This window comes from Nyctereutes procyonoides, unplaced genomic scaffold (assembly GCF_905146905.1).
Source record: "Nyctereutes procyonoides isolate TBG_1078 unplaced genomic scaffold, NYPRO_anot_genome, whole genome shotgun sequence".
NCBI classification, from domain to species: domain Eukaryota; kingdom Metazoa; phylum Chordata; class Mammalia; order Carnivora; family Canidae; genus Nyctereutes; species Nyctereutes procyonoides.
The window spans coordinates 3,462,348-3,479,373 of record NW_026575152.1 but is presented as its reverse complement, the minus strand read 5'-3'; the positions used below and the strand labels follow the sequence as shown (position 1 = coordinate 3,479,373).

General features: G+C 32.5%; 1 protein-coding gene across 3 annotated transcripts in view; it reads left to right on the top strand.

Annotated features, from left to right (window-relative positions):
* CCSER1 (coiled-coil serine rich protein 1) overlaps nt 1-17,026 on the top strand; it is a 756,597-nt gene that overhangs the window by 289,770 nt on the left and 449,801 nt on the right. The window lies entirely within an intron of this gene.

The window sequence follows — 17,026 nt, the reverse complement described above, 5'->3', positions numbered from 1 at the left end:
AAGAGATTAACAAAATAAATATTTAAGTATACCTAAAAAAATAAGGTTAAACAAGTTTTTCAAAAGCAAAGATTACTTAGGTATTATATGTGGAATTTTAAAACCTGTTATTATTTTTTTCTCATGTGTTTTTAAGTGATCTAAAACAAAATAAGGCTTTGTTTTTGATTTGCTATAAAATACTAAGTGTATAAATATTTGAATAAAAAGATAACTTGTTATTTTTAAATATATGACTGGTGATATATATCAATAAAAATTGTCATAAAGCATTAACCAGCAATGATAGTTCTGTGAATTGGGAATTAGCAATATGGTTTTCTAAATACTGCTGTACTTCTATTTCTAGCAGAATTGCTTTCAAATTATTCTGAATAACCTTCTCCATGAAATGTCTTAAAAAACTTTTAAAATGTGTTTATGGGACATGGAAGTAATCTATTTACAGAGAACAAAAATAATCTTTAAGTGGAAATCTTTAAAAATGATTATCAAAGCAGCTTTCTTTTTAATCAGACAAGTATTTGGCTTGTTAATGTGAAAAACCATTTCGGGGGAGTAGTAGCCAAATCTGTATTCATATTTTTTCCCCTGGTAGGAACTAATAACATTTTCCGTAGTTCAGTCACTTAATTTACTGAGGATTCTTTCTCTAACACTGGAAATTAAGACAAAAATTGTTAAAGATTTTTTTAAAAGATCTTATTTTAAGAAAGGAAGAGAGCTTATATATGTTCTAACCCAGTAATCTTTGTAAATGAAATTCAAACCATGAATACCATGGCTTCATATTATCTAACTTGCAAAAAATAGGGATATAGGACAGAAGGATTTCAATTAATTTTTGGATAGGTATTTTAATAAAGTTAATGAATATATTGAGATAAGTGAAATCTTTGTTAAGTGATATGAGTCTAGATAATGTACTACGAGGCCCTTTTATGACACCTTTTAAAAATTGTGGTCGACTTTAGAGGTGTCTGGTGACTCAGTTGGTTAAACTGAGTCTGGTGACTCAGTTGGTTAAATGTCCAACTCTTGATTTCAGTTCAGGTTATGATCTAAGGGTCATGAGATTGAGCCCCACTCCATGCTGAGTGTTGAGGCTGCTTTTTTTTTTTTTTAAGAGATATTTTATTTATTTTTTCATGAGAGAGAGGCAGAGAGATAGGCAGAGAGAGAAGTAGGCTCTCCATAGGAAGCCTGATGCGGGGCTTGATCCCAGAGCTGTGGAATCACACCCTGAACCAAAGGCAGATGCTCAACCACTAAGCCACCCAGATGTCCCTGGAGCCTTCTTAAGAGTCTCTCTCTCTCTCTTTGCCCTTCCCCACCTCGTGCCCTCTCACATTTTCTCTCTTTCTTTCTCTCTATAAAAATAAATAAATCTTAAAAAATATTGTGGTTGACTTTATCTGACAGCTGTAGTTCAAAGCTATAGTGATTATTTTTATGAAACATCATCAAACACTCAGTGAAAAGAAGATTACAATTAAAACAAAAATTTAAGCAGGGGTATTTCTTTAGCAACTCTATAATCTTGAGTTCACACAACCAAATGTAGATCTAATTTTTTTTTTTATTTATTTATGATAGTCACACACAGAGAGAGAGAGGCAGAGACACAGGCAGAGGGAGAAGCAGGCTCCATGCACCGGAAGCCCGACGTGGGATTCGATCCCGGATCTCCAGGATCGCGCCCTGGGCCAAAGGCAGGCGCTAAACCACTGCGCCACCCATAGATCTAAAATTCCAAGTGTATTTTAAATTTGATTTTAATTATATTCAGTAATATATATTTATGTGTGCTAATTTTGAGCTTGGAGGCATGATGAGATTTTTGTTATTCTAGAATAAAGCAGGCTATACTCTTAATGATTAGATTGCAGTGTTAATCGGCCCCATTTTGCAATCTAGCTTTTATTATAGCCACCAGGAACAGAAACTCATTTCTGTAAGAGGCATACCTGTGGTTTTGTTTTATTAGCTAGATCTTTTACTACTGACTTGTCCTTCCTGACACAGTTTGCAGATTTGATGTCCATAGGTTCTAAATCAAACAAGTGTTATGGATGGATTTGCTAATCTAACTTTAATTTTTTTTCTTTTCTGTCTTTATATTTACAATGCTTCTCAGGAGATGAATATACTTTCCAAGAATACAAAAGCTTTGGCCTATAATGTGAAATGCAGTTGTTTTATTAGACAGAATTTTACAGTTGAATTTGTATTGTTGTTTTTTTTCTCCATCTACATTACCATTCTTTCTCCATCTACATTACGTATCTTTCTCTCTTTCCAACAACAACAGGATTCTTTAATACATTTAGTAACAGAATTTTGTAGAAAAAATATATTTATTCTTCATATAGTAAAAAATTAAGTGAAAAAAAATGTGAAAACCAGTATGGCAAAGTGATGTCTTAAATGAAGCACACTGGTAGTGGTGAACCAAGCTTGCAGCCAAGAATGCATTCTTCTAGAAGTATTTTATAACACATATCTTATATGTATTTACTTTAGGAGATGCTTCTTGTTTACCTTATTTATCCGTTACACACTTAGATGATCTTTCCTTAGACCATCAAAGGTCCTTCCTTTGAATTTATTCTCACATATTTGATTGCTTAATAATAAGTGTAGGCTTGGATGTCTGCATGAGAATGCTGCTTATAGAGGCTGTTTAGCTTAATATTTGCAAAATTAGCAGATGCTAAATATGACTTAAAGTGTTCTCCTAATACTAAAGCTGTCAGAAAACTGCTTATTTCATGAAAAATTGAGAATTAATAACAAAAATTATACATTAAAAATTCTGTGGTTATGGAGGATTTTAAAAAACTGGATAAATATCTTTTAGAAACATTTACAGAGAAGTTAATTTTTGGATAACTAAATCAAATCAAATTGAACTCTGATTTCTATTGTAAGTCAATATTTTATTTTGTACATTGAGTTCAATGAATAGTTTAAAAATCTACTTAAAGATTAAGAAAGAAAGTAGATTAAGAAAGAAATCTACTTGTAGTAAAGGAAAGAAAGGCATATACCCTATTCCCATAGACATGCTCTGTGCTTTTTTGTTTACAATAGAAAGAGTGGAGTAAGTGTGTGTGTGTGTGTGTGTGTGTGTGTGTGTGTGTGTGTGTATGTCCTGGAGAAGGAGAGAGAAGATTAAACAATGAATGTGTAAACTTATTATGAAAATATAATGCTAAAAAAGATTTATCCTTAAAAAATACTATCCTTATAAAAAGATGAAGATACAATTTAATGACCCATAAGAATGTTGATTGGAAGTCTCTGAGAATAGTGATAGATCCTGAGGCATTTCAAATATATTTTATGAGGAAAACACGTTTTATATGCTTCTCTTTAACCATACATGGTTTTTACAAAACAAATTTCATTTATCAGTGATTTCCTAAAGAATTATCACTTTGTCAAAGTGCTTTTAAATGAAGAAAAATAATGCACTTGTGTTCATTTGCCCAATTGCTTTAGAGAAATAAAAGTCACATTGAAAATATAGTAGGTAGTATAGAATAAATCAATGTTCAGGATTAAATTGATTGTAAATTCTTGTTTTCTTTTATTGAAAGTGTCTTTCTTAAAAATTACCATTTGCTCCAAATAAATTATATAGATACTCTTATGTATCTGTGTATATAAGGATGTATATAGATATATGTATGTACATACATACAAAGAAGGGGAGTATAACTTTCTTCCCCTTAAGTATAGACTATGATTAATGCCTTCCTTCCAAAAAGCACAGTATGCTAAGTGTGGGGAAAAAAAACAAACAACACTCTACAATTGATATGAGGTCATGAAAATGGTACTTTACCCCCATAATCTTCCCTGAAAAGCCATAATCTCAGAGTACTCCTGAGGAAAAATTTCAGAGAAATTCCAGTCTAGAATTCTACAATACACCTGATCAGTAATCTTCAAAGTCAGCAAAACCATCAAAACATGGAGTTCTGCAATATTGCCACAGCCCAGAAAAGCTAAGTGAAACATAACAACTAAATGTAATGTGATATATTGGAACAGAAAAAGGACGTTAGGTAAAAACTAAGGGACTCTGCATAAACTGTATTATTTAGTTGATAATGTAACCATATTATTTCATTAATTGTAACAAATGTACTATAATAGGATGTTAGAAATAAGGTAGATTTTTTTATGGGGGGATATAGGAACTCAGTACTATCTGCTTATTTTTCTGTAAGTTTAAAACTATTTTAAAAAATAAGATCTATTAACAAAAACAAATAATATTATTTTAACACTGTTTAGTGTTCACTTTCAGAGGATTTATGGGTAGAAATAAAGTCTTGATGAAGAAAGATGTAACCACATCGCCATTATGGAATACCTATGTTATTTTAAGGACCTAAGATCATTGGTTTACATGAAGAGCTGTTTTAGTGGCATAGGTCTGTGGACAGTTCATCAGAAAATAAGCATTTGAATTAGTAAACTCTCTGTAAGCATAAAATGTGAGTTTTCTCTTGTAATCTTTATATATTTATACTTAAATATATACTATATATAATATGTAATAGTATATAATATGAAATTTAAGGGAATAACAGTATGTATATTTACAATTCAGGAAAATATGATGCTATTACAGCTTATTTTATTCCCAAGAGTAGTAAAACACTGTTTATGAAGCAGAGTTTGAAATAACAACTGGGTTTTGGAAAATATGTCAGAAAACTGTGTAAATTGGGTCAAACTGTTCTTGGTAACTTGATGTTAGAGAAAGGAATTATGTCAGATTATATTTTGAATGACGTAAGCAGACGGCTTACAGTTCAAACAACTGTATGGTGAAAACTATTCCTACAATAAAAATGACATCAACACATCTATATTCATAGAGATTATGTGACTTGTCAAAATTTAAGTGACATGATTATGTGTGTGTTGGATCACTTGTAAATCAGTTTTCAATTTTTAATTCTTTAGTCAGAATGAAGGTAGTAGGAGTCAGAGAAAATAAACTTTATCATCTTAGAATTATTGCTTTATATTTCACATCATTTCAGCAGACAGTATATGTTTAGCAAGTATCTGTACTCTCATATATAATTCTTAAAATTATCCAACAGGTAAGACAGGAGAATGAATCATTCATTAAATGAACCAAACAGCATTCTCAGAAAGCATAAAGAAGGAATAATCAATTCTAATGTCCAGTGATAGGAAATACTAAGGAAATCTCCAGTCTTTATGGACCATGTTTTTTTAAGATAGATAGATAGATAGTTTGTTTGTTTGTTTATTTATTTATTTATTTATTTATTTATTTATTTATTTATGAAAGAGAGAGAGAGGCAGGCAGCGACACAGGCAGAGGAAGAAGTAGGCTCCATGCCGAAAGCCTGATGTGGGAGTTGATCCCAGGATCTAGGGATCATGCCCTGAGCCAAAGGCAGATGCTTAACCACTGAGCCACCCAGGCATCCCTGGACCATATCTTGAAAATCAAATAAGATATCCATGAGGCAAGAAGGTAGAGGCAATATTTGTGCCAAATGTCTTCCAAACAGTACCAGTCCTCAACAAATTTTAGGGAAAATATAAATACTCGTGGTAGTTATCATTTAATTAGACTTTCTACTTGGTATACTTCTAAAGAGGGTTTCAATTTATACTTTCTTATTTGTAAAAATTAATGAGATTGCAGTTATAGTGTGGACTCTTTTTATACTTTGAATGAATTTCTGATAAATTGTGAAAATGAGTATTTACACAGTAGATTATATCTAGCATTTGAATTTCTATTTCTGATGTATTTTCACTAGGGGAAAAATGATCCTAACCATACAAAAAAGATGAAAAGTATAAGAAGGAGCTAAAAAATCACTTGTGACAATGTCAGAAATCATTTTCAAGATTTCTTCCTTTGTGAGTGCAGTCTGTATGCATTCAAACCTCCAGTACAAACTCTGAGTGAAATTCATCAAAAAGGAAATCAATCCACATTATCTCACTACTCTTAAAAGCATATGTAAATTAAAATACATCACATAGCTAATTCCAATTTTATTGACAGTTCTTACTGCTTCATCGGGATTTGAATATTTAAATATTTTAGCAGCCTTACCACACTTTTGGAATGTCATTGCTTCAGAAGTAAAGCAAAATTCACTAGGTGTGAAAGCCATACAGCAAACTTTTTTTCAAGTTTTTTTTTTTTTTACAATAGATATGTGTTTCGTATGTTTCTGTATTCACACTCTATCTTTTTCCCTCAGAGGATTTAATTATCCTTATAATAAATGTGTGTGTATAATTACTGAATAATGAATAGCAAGGTGATCTTTTGTACCTGACACATTGGTTTTAGAGAAATTTATTATGAAAACATTTGCAGTATTGCCTGAACTAGTAAATTATTTGAAGATACTTTCTATACTTCTGTGATAATGAAAACAAGTTTCACCAGTAGCGGAAATCCAAGTGAACATTATAAGACATTAGAAATGGAAATAATATTTTTCATGTATTATTACATGCATAAATCTAAATTTATGTTAAATAAAATTGTTCAAGGAAATGATTATCTCCTGTAGAAGAAAAAGGAGAAGAAAAATTTGAAAGCAGATTATAAGTGGAAATAAAAAATAGAACTCATGGAATTTGTTTTAATTTTAAGGAATTACATTTATGGACTTTGAACTTTATCTCTGTAATGCTAGCTTAAGGAAAGGAGGATTTCCTAAGTGCTCACCTTTTAATAGCTTAAATTTTGTAGGAAAGAGTAATGGATGCAGGATTGGCATTAAAAAAGAGTGAAATTGAAAGAAAGTACCTTTGGAGCTGATTTTTCTCAGGTTAAACACTGAATTTTTTAAAAGATAAAGCTGATGGCTTGTTTTTAATTTCACAGGAGTTTCAGTTTACAGAGATGAATGATTTGTTTCTTTTTAGAACTTTTCATAGCCCAAAGGAAATAATGATTTCCTAGAATGTGCACACTTTGTTATCTGAATTCACTCAAATATCAAGTCTACTCTCCAGTGAAGTAAATATACAAACAGGAAGAAATGAAATGCAATCATAAGAATCTGATAGATGTCTGAGTAGATATAACTAGCTGGAGAGCATAAGAAAGTTACGAGCAAAGCATTATTGCCTAAGAAAGTAAGATAGCAAGTCTCTACACTGCAACTCTGAAGTAAATGTATAAATTGATGGTAGTGACTTATTTGATGAAGTTTATAAAAAACAACAACAAACTAAAACCCTCCCTTTAAGCAACCTTTCAAGTTAACTACCTATGCATTCACATGGAAAAATCTGATGACAGGACCCAAAACTCAGTGGTGATGAGTTCTGTCACTACAACATAAAAACAGATGTTTATATTAAAAACTTATGTTTTTCCGCTACTGGTTTCTACTAACAGCTCAGTTTGGGAAGAAAATTAGTCCTCCACTTGAAATTTCAGCTGTTATCTAAGTTAAAGTTATTGTACTGACTAATTCTGTAAAGGAATTAATAACGGTTAGAAAGGATTCATAAAACAAAGCCACAAGACTCACCTTTAGAATGCATTCTATCCATCTCTAGAAAAACTCCACAAGTGCCTGGCTTTTATAGGAATGGCTACATTGGAGAGTCTTAGTGTGAGAGAAAGTCTCCTGTTATGGATAGCTTAGGAAATAATAACGTAATTTGGGGTGCCTGAGTGGCTCGGTAAGTTAAGCATCCCAACTCTTGATTTTGGCTCAGGTCATGATCTCAGGGTTGTAAGCTCCAGTCCCCTGATGGTTTCTGTGTTGGGCATGGAGTCTCCTCAAGATTCTTTCTCTGCTCCTTCCTCCCCCACCCCCGTGAAAAAAGAGAAAAAGAAAGAAAGAAAGAAAGAAAGAAAGAAAGAAAGAAAGAAAGAAGGAAGAAAGGAGAAAGAAAGAAAGAGGTAATGAAATTGATGTCAGTTTCCTATTCACTCTCATGGTGTTTGAGGGTTTTATTTTTTTAAGATTTATTTATTTACTTACTTTAGAAAGAGAGTATGTGCGAACAGGGATGGGGGCAGGGGGAGAGAGAGCCAACTCAAGCCAACTCAAGCCAACTCCACACTGAGAATGGAGCTAGACCTGGGGCTTATCCTACCATTCTGAGCTCATAATGTGAGCGGAAACCAAGAGTCAGATAGATGCTTAACCCCTGAGCCATGCTGGTGCCCCTGTTGGAGGTTTTTAAATCCCCCAGCAGGTTAGTGGTGATTAGATGAAGATGCAAATGTAGAAATATTCTTTCTGTACCCAGAGAGTGTGCTGGAAATAAAATGGTAGTGGTTTGTTGCTTTTTGTTAGGCGAACACTCATGTTTGCTCAATATTTAACCATTTTCCATGTTAAAACTAACCTGACAGTGGGTGCCCTGTCTCAGGGGTTATGACCTAATTGAAATAGTGTTTGCCTTTACCTCAAGAAAAGCTTTCATAAATCCCTTCTTCTCCCCTCTAAAATCTGAATTTGTTGTGAATTCTTCAATTAACTTTGGGTAGCTGAGTATACGTGGTTTCCCATTTGACCCTCTGCAGCCCTGGAACATGCAGGTGGACACTAGTGCCGAAACCCCTGGCATCCTTGGGATGCATTACTGGCTGTTGATGATTCTTCTGCATGCCGGTTTACCTTTCCTATTCTGAAGAGCTCAGATCTCCCTGTGAGTCTAACAATTGTGGATATTACTAGAAAATAAATTTGTTCTGGCACATAAAATGGCATTTTAAGGAAATGAATGAATACTATGTGACTTATTACATGGTAGAGTAATTATATAATGTTTGGGGCATTAAACTTTTAAAAAAATGATGTAATATTTATGGTAGGGATCTTTTTAATTAAATATAACAATGTTTTAATCAGAGATTCTTATAAAGAAAATTTATGCTTTTGGTTTCAATAAATGAGAGAAGGCTTAACTTTTGTTTGACATAGTCTCCCATTGTGTTTTCTATTTAGGATTGATTGCTCAGATTCTGAAATCAGTCACCTCTTTTTGAAATCCACTTCTGACACAAACTCAGTGAACTTAACTACTTACTTGACCACAGTGCAATTTTCTATTATTAGTAAAATGAGTATAATATATGTCTAAATCATATTTCTAATGACAAATAATATTAATATTAACATATTAAGCATTCAGTAAATATGAGTTATTGCTTCTATTTTCTTGAATTTTTCATTTGATTTTCAGGGAAGTAGTTTCCTTTATCTGTTTTTCTGTCTACCTTGAAGTCTTCTCTGCTGGGTACTTCTCATTTCCATATTATTTAAATATTTGGCACGTCTTTAGGCTCCATTCCCAGCCTTGTAAAAAATTCTGCTTATACCTGTACCTTTGGTTAATTTCATCCAGTCACCTAGCTTTATACAGCCCCCAAATTTCTACCTCTAGCACATAAATCTGTTCTATACTTTAAACACGTATGTTAACTATTTACTTGAGATCTTCACTTGGATATTTATTAGGCTGCTGAAATATGTCCTAAACAAATCTGATTGTTTTACACCTTAGCCTCCCCAAATCTGCTCTTACTCTTATTCATCTCAGCAACTACTAAGTCCATTCTTTCAGTTGCCAAGGGTTAATAACTTGGGCGCCCTTTTCTCTTCTATCTGTAAATATGTGACCCTTGATAAATTCTATAGGGTCTGGCAGTAGGGATGAAATTGCTCATCACTGGCCCAAGGAGATGGCATGACCATTTTCTCCTTCTCCTCCTTCTCCTCCTCCTCTTCTTCTTTCTTCTTTCTTCTTTCTTTTCTTTTCTTTTTTCTTCTTCTTCTTTCTTCTTCTTCCTGATTTATTTATTTATGTTAGAGAGAGTGCAGGTGAAGGGGCAGGAGAGGGAGTCCTCATGCAGATTCTCTGTTGAATGCAGAGGCCAACCAACATAGTGCTTGATATCACGACCCTGAGATCATGACATGAGCTGAAACCAAGAGTCAGATACTTAACCGATTGAGGCCCGCAAGAGCACCCATTATTACCTTTTTAGACAAATAGTTCTTGAACTCAATAGACTCTGGAATATACCCCCTTAGTAATACCAAAACATTAAACATTTTAGCATTTTCTTATCTATGGAAAGATAAAAACAACCATAGTACCAAACCTTAGCATTGTGTCTCACACACAGAATACACAATTAATGTTGTTAAATGATTTATTAAAATATTACTGAATATGTTAAAGCTAATGAAGAAAATTAGTGGACTACATAGCAAGTTAGGTGCCCTGATATTCAAAACCAGGCTCATAGTCTCAAAAACAATTTTCTGGGACATTTTCTTAATGCTGGGCTTTTGACAGTTTTCTAGAATTCCTTTTTATAATATCTTCATTTGTACTGTTTTGCATAAAGTTGCACTCTAATTTCATGAGAAAAGGCAGATGATGGAATTTGGAAATGAAAGAGTATTCATAATTTTGATTCTTTTCATATATGATGGCAAATTGAATGTCAGGAGAATTAGTTAAAATTATAGGCCAACAGTCATGTATGAGAAACTATTTTACCTTTTCTTCTTTAGGATTGTAACTATTCCCAGTTTTTTGTACTTTGATAATTAAAAAAGATTTATATTATTTGAATTTACAACTTTCATTCACAACTATGCTTGAATCAGCTTCTTAGTTTCTATTTGTCGCATGTTTTCTCTTCTGAGTTTTGTTTATTTTTTATATCTATCAGATTATTTTTCCTAGAATCTTGTTCTCTAGTGATGTCAGATCATGTATGAGCTTTCCCATGCCTTTCTCTTCATTTATATTTTGCTTTTAGAAATTAAGCAAAAATAAGTTTGACATTTGATTTTTATATAAAAACAGTATTGTAGATGGTTAAACAAGACAATGGTAAAACTATTTACTACTAGCTTCTAGTAGTTAAATAATTCTATGCTTCTCTATGTTTACCTGCAAGCTGGATTTGTAAGCATTTCCTATATCTAGATATTCTTAGACTGGGAAATGGGGACACAATATTCACCAGGCCCATAGCCTCATTATAATATAAACTCTTCAAGTCTTTAAAATGTGCTGTGACTCCATTATGAACCATGGCAGCTACTAAAACCCACCAAAACAGAATAATTTAAATAAGGTAATATTTAACTTCAGTTTTAATGGATAAGGAGGAGTTTGTTGGGGTAAGAAGGAGAGGAAAAGAAGTACCACATTAAAGTCAAGAGAATAGTTTGGGAGAAGGAGCAGATACTTGAAAGAGAAGAAAGGTATTCGGGGTGCAGCAAGTGGTCTGCTGTGATGAGTAAGGAAGATGGGAGATGAACTAGTGGCACATGATTTGAGAAAGCTTGTATTCCAGACTAGGGAGTTTAGACTTTATTTTGTGTGTACTTAGGGATTTGGTAAAGATTTTTCTGGACAGGGGAACACTATGATCAAAGTTGTGGTTTAAAGGAGTCCATATAATTTTAGCAGCCCACTAGTTTATCTTTTTCACTGAATCTTCCCAACTCCTGCCTCTCTCTTTATTTATTTTTTTAATCTTTAATTTTCTTTTACCTACCCATGTGGTTAACATTGACCTCTGTGTGATTGTGACTAGTGCTCTAGTAGTCTCAGTCTGGATCATGAGTTTTCTCATTTCTTCTTCTTCTTTGATTTAATTTTGTTCTTTCAGTATAAGCAAAGGTAATTTTTGACATTTGAATCTAACATAAAGCAGCATTAAAAATGTCTAAGCAAGTAAATAGTACTGCAGCTTACTCAGCTTCACTAACTGAGGTTTATTATTGTAAAGAGGCAAGGAAAGTAGTGAATTCATATTTATGAAGAACAGGAAGAAATCCAAACTTACTAAAATTTTTGTCAGACAATTTTCTGCCAGCTTTTGTAGGCCTCTGTTCATTTAATGATAAGTGGAGACTTTAAAATGTAAATTAATATTAATATTAAGACACTGAGTTCTAAATTAGTTTACTTCTTAGAGAAATGAAAATATAAGAAGAAGGGACCATAAGTTGCATTTCTCCTAGAAAAGCTTTTGTGGAAGGATCTCATCTCTTAAAATTTATATTCTGTGACTATTATTCATTGAGGAAGAAATTAAACAAATTAATACCGATAGTGCTCCTTCTGTTGATAAATTGTGTGGAATATTTATCTCTTGAATAAAAGTGTAATGGAACAATAGGATTGCAGTATTTTTCTAACTTAGCACTAGGGTAGTAAAAACTATTCCTTTGGCTTGTAATTATGTCTGAATCTTTGTGAAAGGGTGGAGACATTGAATGACGGCAAATTAACTGTTTTATTTGTATTGATTTATGTATATTATTGATATAGCAATATTTTAACTTGTTAACTTTTTCACCTCAACTGTGTAATATATGGCTGCCTCAGGTAATGGCTACTTAAAATTTCATTCAACATTAAATATTACTCCTGGAGAGTAAATGATAGAGACTCATTTTATATATAAAATATTCCTGCTTTATAGCTTCTTTTAAAAAGCATAGATTTTAGAACGCCTAGGTTGCCCAATGGTTACCTCCTGCCTTCAGCCCAGGGTGTGATCCTAGAGTCCCAGGATCCAGTCCTACATTGGGCTCCCTGCATGGAGTCTGCTTCTCCCTCTGCCTATGTCTCTGCCTCTCTCTCTGCATCTCTCATGAATAAATAAAAATCTTAAAAAAGTTTAGATTTTTATTTTTAATCTATGCATACTGCATTAAGATATTAAGTTGTGTAGGAGCTATAAGACTAATCAAATACAAGAGCTATGTTATTTTTTGTAGGTCTATTTAATTTGAAATGTTTTGTTCAATTTCAAATGAAGTATAATGTTTCCAGCTTAAGTCAAAATACAAAACCAAACAGAAAACTTCAATATCTCTGATCTCATAGATTAATAGAAAATCATATTTTCACTTACATTTAAGATACTCTTGACAGAGATCAAGACTAACTCAGATGAAACTCATAACAAATATTTATAGCAGTCCTTATAAACAAGATTATGTTTTTACTTGTGTATACTAGCACTATCAGTTATATAAAAAGAGATGCCATGCCTTGATTAATGGCATTATTGATTGTAAATAAACAAAAATGTCCTTTTTTATAAAACTTAGTTTGGGTTTCCTTTTAAGAAAATTCTAATCTAACAACATTCCAAATAAAATACAGGTACTAATAAATGTGTTGGTGTGAATCTCTAGCAGGAAACTAAGTATGGTTCAAACTAGAAAATAAAATTACACTGAGCTTACTAATGATGTGACTATTGTGAATGCAAGGCACATTTTTAAATACCGGTCGTATTTTGAAACAAAACTAAGCCGAAATACAAGGTTACAGCTAGAAGTAAATTAGAAATCATCCAAGTTTTAGTCTTCAGTGCATTTCATGAAGAAATTGAGACCTAAGGTCATATAAACAATTAGAATCAGATCTATTTATAATAATCAGATTTTCTGACTCTAACCTAGTATGTTTATACCATAAAAATTTGATTCATTTGACACTTACAGTACCATACATATTTATAAAATTATGTAACAATAAATAGGTTTTATATATAATAATATATATAGCCATACCTTTTATATTAGCAATATATATACTAGCATATATAATATAATGGCCTTTATAATTAAAGAAAATGTTACTTTATATGATAAAAACACTCAAAATTAGAAACAGAGAAGTTCTCATTTTTATATTCTGTTAGATTTGGAAATATAGTTTATATTCAGCACACATACACATTTATGTGAAGATGTCTATATTTATATGTGTATTTGTGTTTATACACACATATATATATATATGTTCATTTCTTGAGTGGTAATTATTCATAATGGACAGAGATAATATGAGGAGACAGGAATACAGAGATGGGAAGCAGGACATTTAAATTAAAATTTCTCTTTTTACTTACTAGCTGGCTGTCCTTGGAAAATTGGTTTATATCCCTGAATCCATTTTGCTTTCTTTTCTGTAAAATGGGGATAATGAAACCAAATTTACTGGTTGTAGGGAAGGTTAGAGATAATGCGTGTAATGTGGTCACCAGTATCATTTCATGTTGTTCAATTTGTACCGTGACACACTTCAGAATTTTGAGGCCAGTGAACTCTTTGTTTATGTCTTAGTATAGTATTTCAAATATGCTAACATGATTTAAATCCAAAAAATATGATACTGCTGATCACTTGGGTACATAATTATCAGAAGTGGAATTATTATGTTAGCATGCATGAAATGATCCTTGAGAATCAAATAGCTAGTTGTGACTTAATGTCCATTAATCTTTATTCTACTTGCCTGATTGTGATTTGAATTTTTATCAACAAAAGATAAAAGCATGGACCTTGCAATCAGAGAGACTTGGGTAAAGCCCTGAATTAGCCTCTTAGTAACTGTATGAACAATCTATTTACATCTACACGTTTGTGTAAGAAAAATATAATAAAATTTTACCAGGAAAGTTATTGTGAGAGTTAAAGGAAATCGCACATTTAAAAAGTTTATTACAATATTTTATGCAGAAAATTCAATAAATGTTAGCTACTATATTATTATAGTCATTAATTTCCATTGTTATTACTTATGTAGTGGTTATCTTTATCTCTCGTTAGAAGCCAAACTTAATCTCTGCAGAATTTCAGAAGTGTAAAAGTTATGGTAACAGGATAGATAGCAATACTTTTGGGGAAAGCTATATAACCAGTGACGCATTTGTATTAAGATGGGGAGACAATACATGGAATCATTTATTTTAAGGGTCATCACATTTTAACTAGTTAGGATCCTTTTAAAGTCTAAGCCATCCATTATTTTATAGCTTCTTTTTTGTTCTTATGCTGCCAAACATTAATTCTAGGCACTGATATTGTTAAAGTAATTCACTGAAAAAACTGAGAAGTTGGGGATCCCTGGGTGGCTCAGCGGTTTAGCACCTGCCTTTGGCCCAGGGCACGATCCTGGAGTCCCAGAATTGAGTCCCGCGTCGGGCTCTCAGTGTGAAGCCTGCTTCTCCCTCTGCCTGTGTCTCTGCCTCTCTTTCTCTCTCTGTGTCTATCAGGAACAAATAAATAAATAAATCTTAAAAAAAGAAACTGATAAGTACTATAATAGAGCAATAATGAAAGCTGTGATCATTAGAAAAGAAAAGGAAGGGGCAGCCTGCAGGCTGGGGTGTGATCCTGGAGAACTGGGATCGAGTCCCACATCGGGCTCCCTGCATGGAGCCTGCTTCTCCCTCTCCCTCTGCCTGTGTCTCTGCCTCTCTCTCTGTGTCAATAAATAAATAAAATCTTAAAAAAATAAAAAGGAAGGACTAATTCATGCACCTGGATAATATACTTGTGAAACTAATTTATTTTACTGGCCAAGTCATAAAGTATAATGTAAAAAATTATGAAAATAGCTCAATAAATAGATGCACAAAGATTTATTGAAGGGAAACATGAAATCTCATGATAGATCAACATCCTTGACATTAATGAAGATTGCTATTATTAAAGAAGACAGTTACAGATTCCTAATATCCATTTATTATATATCTGTCTACTTATCTACCTTCTAACTATCATTTATCATCTATCTACTGTACTGTCAGAGAACTTGGTCATTGCCGTCTGGTCCTAAATCATTATGAAGGTAATATATTTTTATTTGACACAATATAGATAATGAAATAATTAATTGATCAATATAAGCATATTTGAAATAAGAAAAATATATTATTGCGATTTTTAACATGATAATAGTATGTTAAAACTTTTTTAAAAAGACCTGATGGTAAACATGTGGTTCTGATTTCATTTCCATATCATTTTGAGAATCATCATTATATTATAATTGAACTTGAAAGAAGAATATACTTGGAAATACCTTCTTAAATAATTAAATGTATTGTCACATTCTTTTAACTTATTTGCAAAAGATTGTGCTTCTCATATATCCCTCCCTGATACTTATTGATTGGTGTTGAATGAGACATCTGTTGATTTTGAGTCTTACACTGCTCTGTTTCAAGGCCCTTTGAAAATGTCCCTTTAGAGACTATTCTTCTGTATCTCCTAATGCTTTTAAGGCCATTTACTTAAAAAAGTGTAGGGTGACTTCAGCTTCAGGATCTCCTTATGAATACTCTATAAAATAATGTCCCTCCCTAAAGCCTCAAAGTTGTCCTTTCTTTGTTTACTGAGCTAGATTTGGATGAATCAATAGGAGAATAGTTTCCAAAATGTCTTGTTCCACAGTACAAATTTTCTAAATCTTCCTTCCTTCCTTCCTTCCTCCTTCCTTCCTTCCTTCCTTCCTTCCTTCCTTCCTTCCTTCCTCTTTCTCCTTTCTTCCTTTTCTTTTCTTTCTTCCTTTTCTTTCTTCCTTTTCTTTCTTTCTTTCTTTCTTTCTTTCTTTCTTTCTTTCTTTCTTTCTTTCCTCTTTCTTCTTTTTCTTTCTTTCTTTCTCTCTCTCTCTCTCTCTCTTCTTTCCTTTCTTTCAATTTGAGGTGACTTATGACAATTTCAATCTTTTCTATTGGTTATTCCCATTCTTCTTTATTTTCTTGAGATAATTGTTAACCTATGCACTAATTGATAGGGACCCAAGAGTACGGATTTATGTCCTTAGAACTATTTTAAATTTCTCTGTGAATATTTTTGTCTTCTGTCTAGGCTTTGAAATATTTACACATTTAAATATTTAAATATTTATAGACCTACCTCTGAGATATCGTGGTTTGGTTACATACCACCACAATGAAGCAAATATTGCAGTAAAACAAGTAAAATTATTTTTTTTTAGTTTCCCAGTACATATAAAAGTTTATACTATACTGTAGTCAATAGTATTATGTCCATGAGAATGTACATACCTTAATTTAAAAAATGCTTTATTGCTAAAAAATGCTAATCACCATCTGAACTTTCAGTGAGATGTAATCTTTTTGCCAGTGGACGGTCTTGCCTCAATGTTGCTGGCTGGCCAGGGTGGTGGTTGAGGTGAC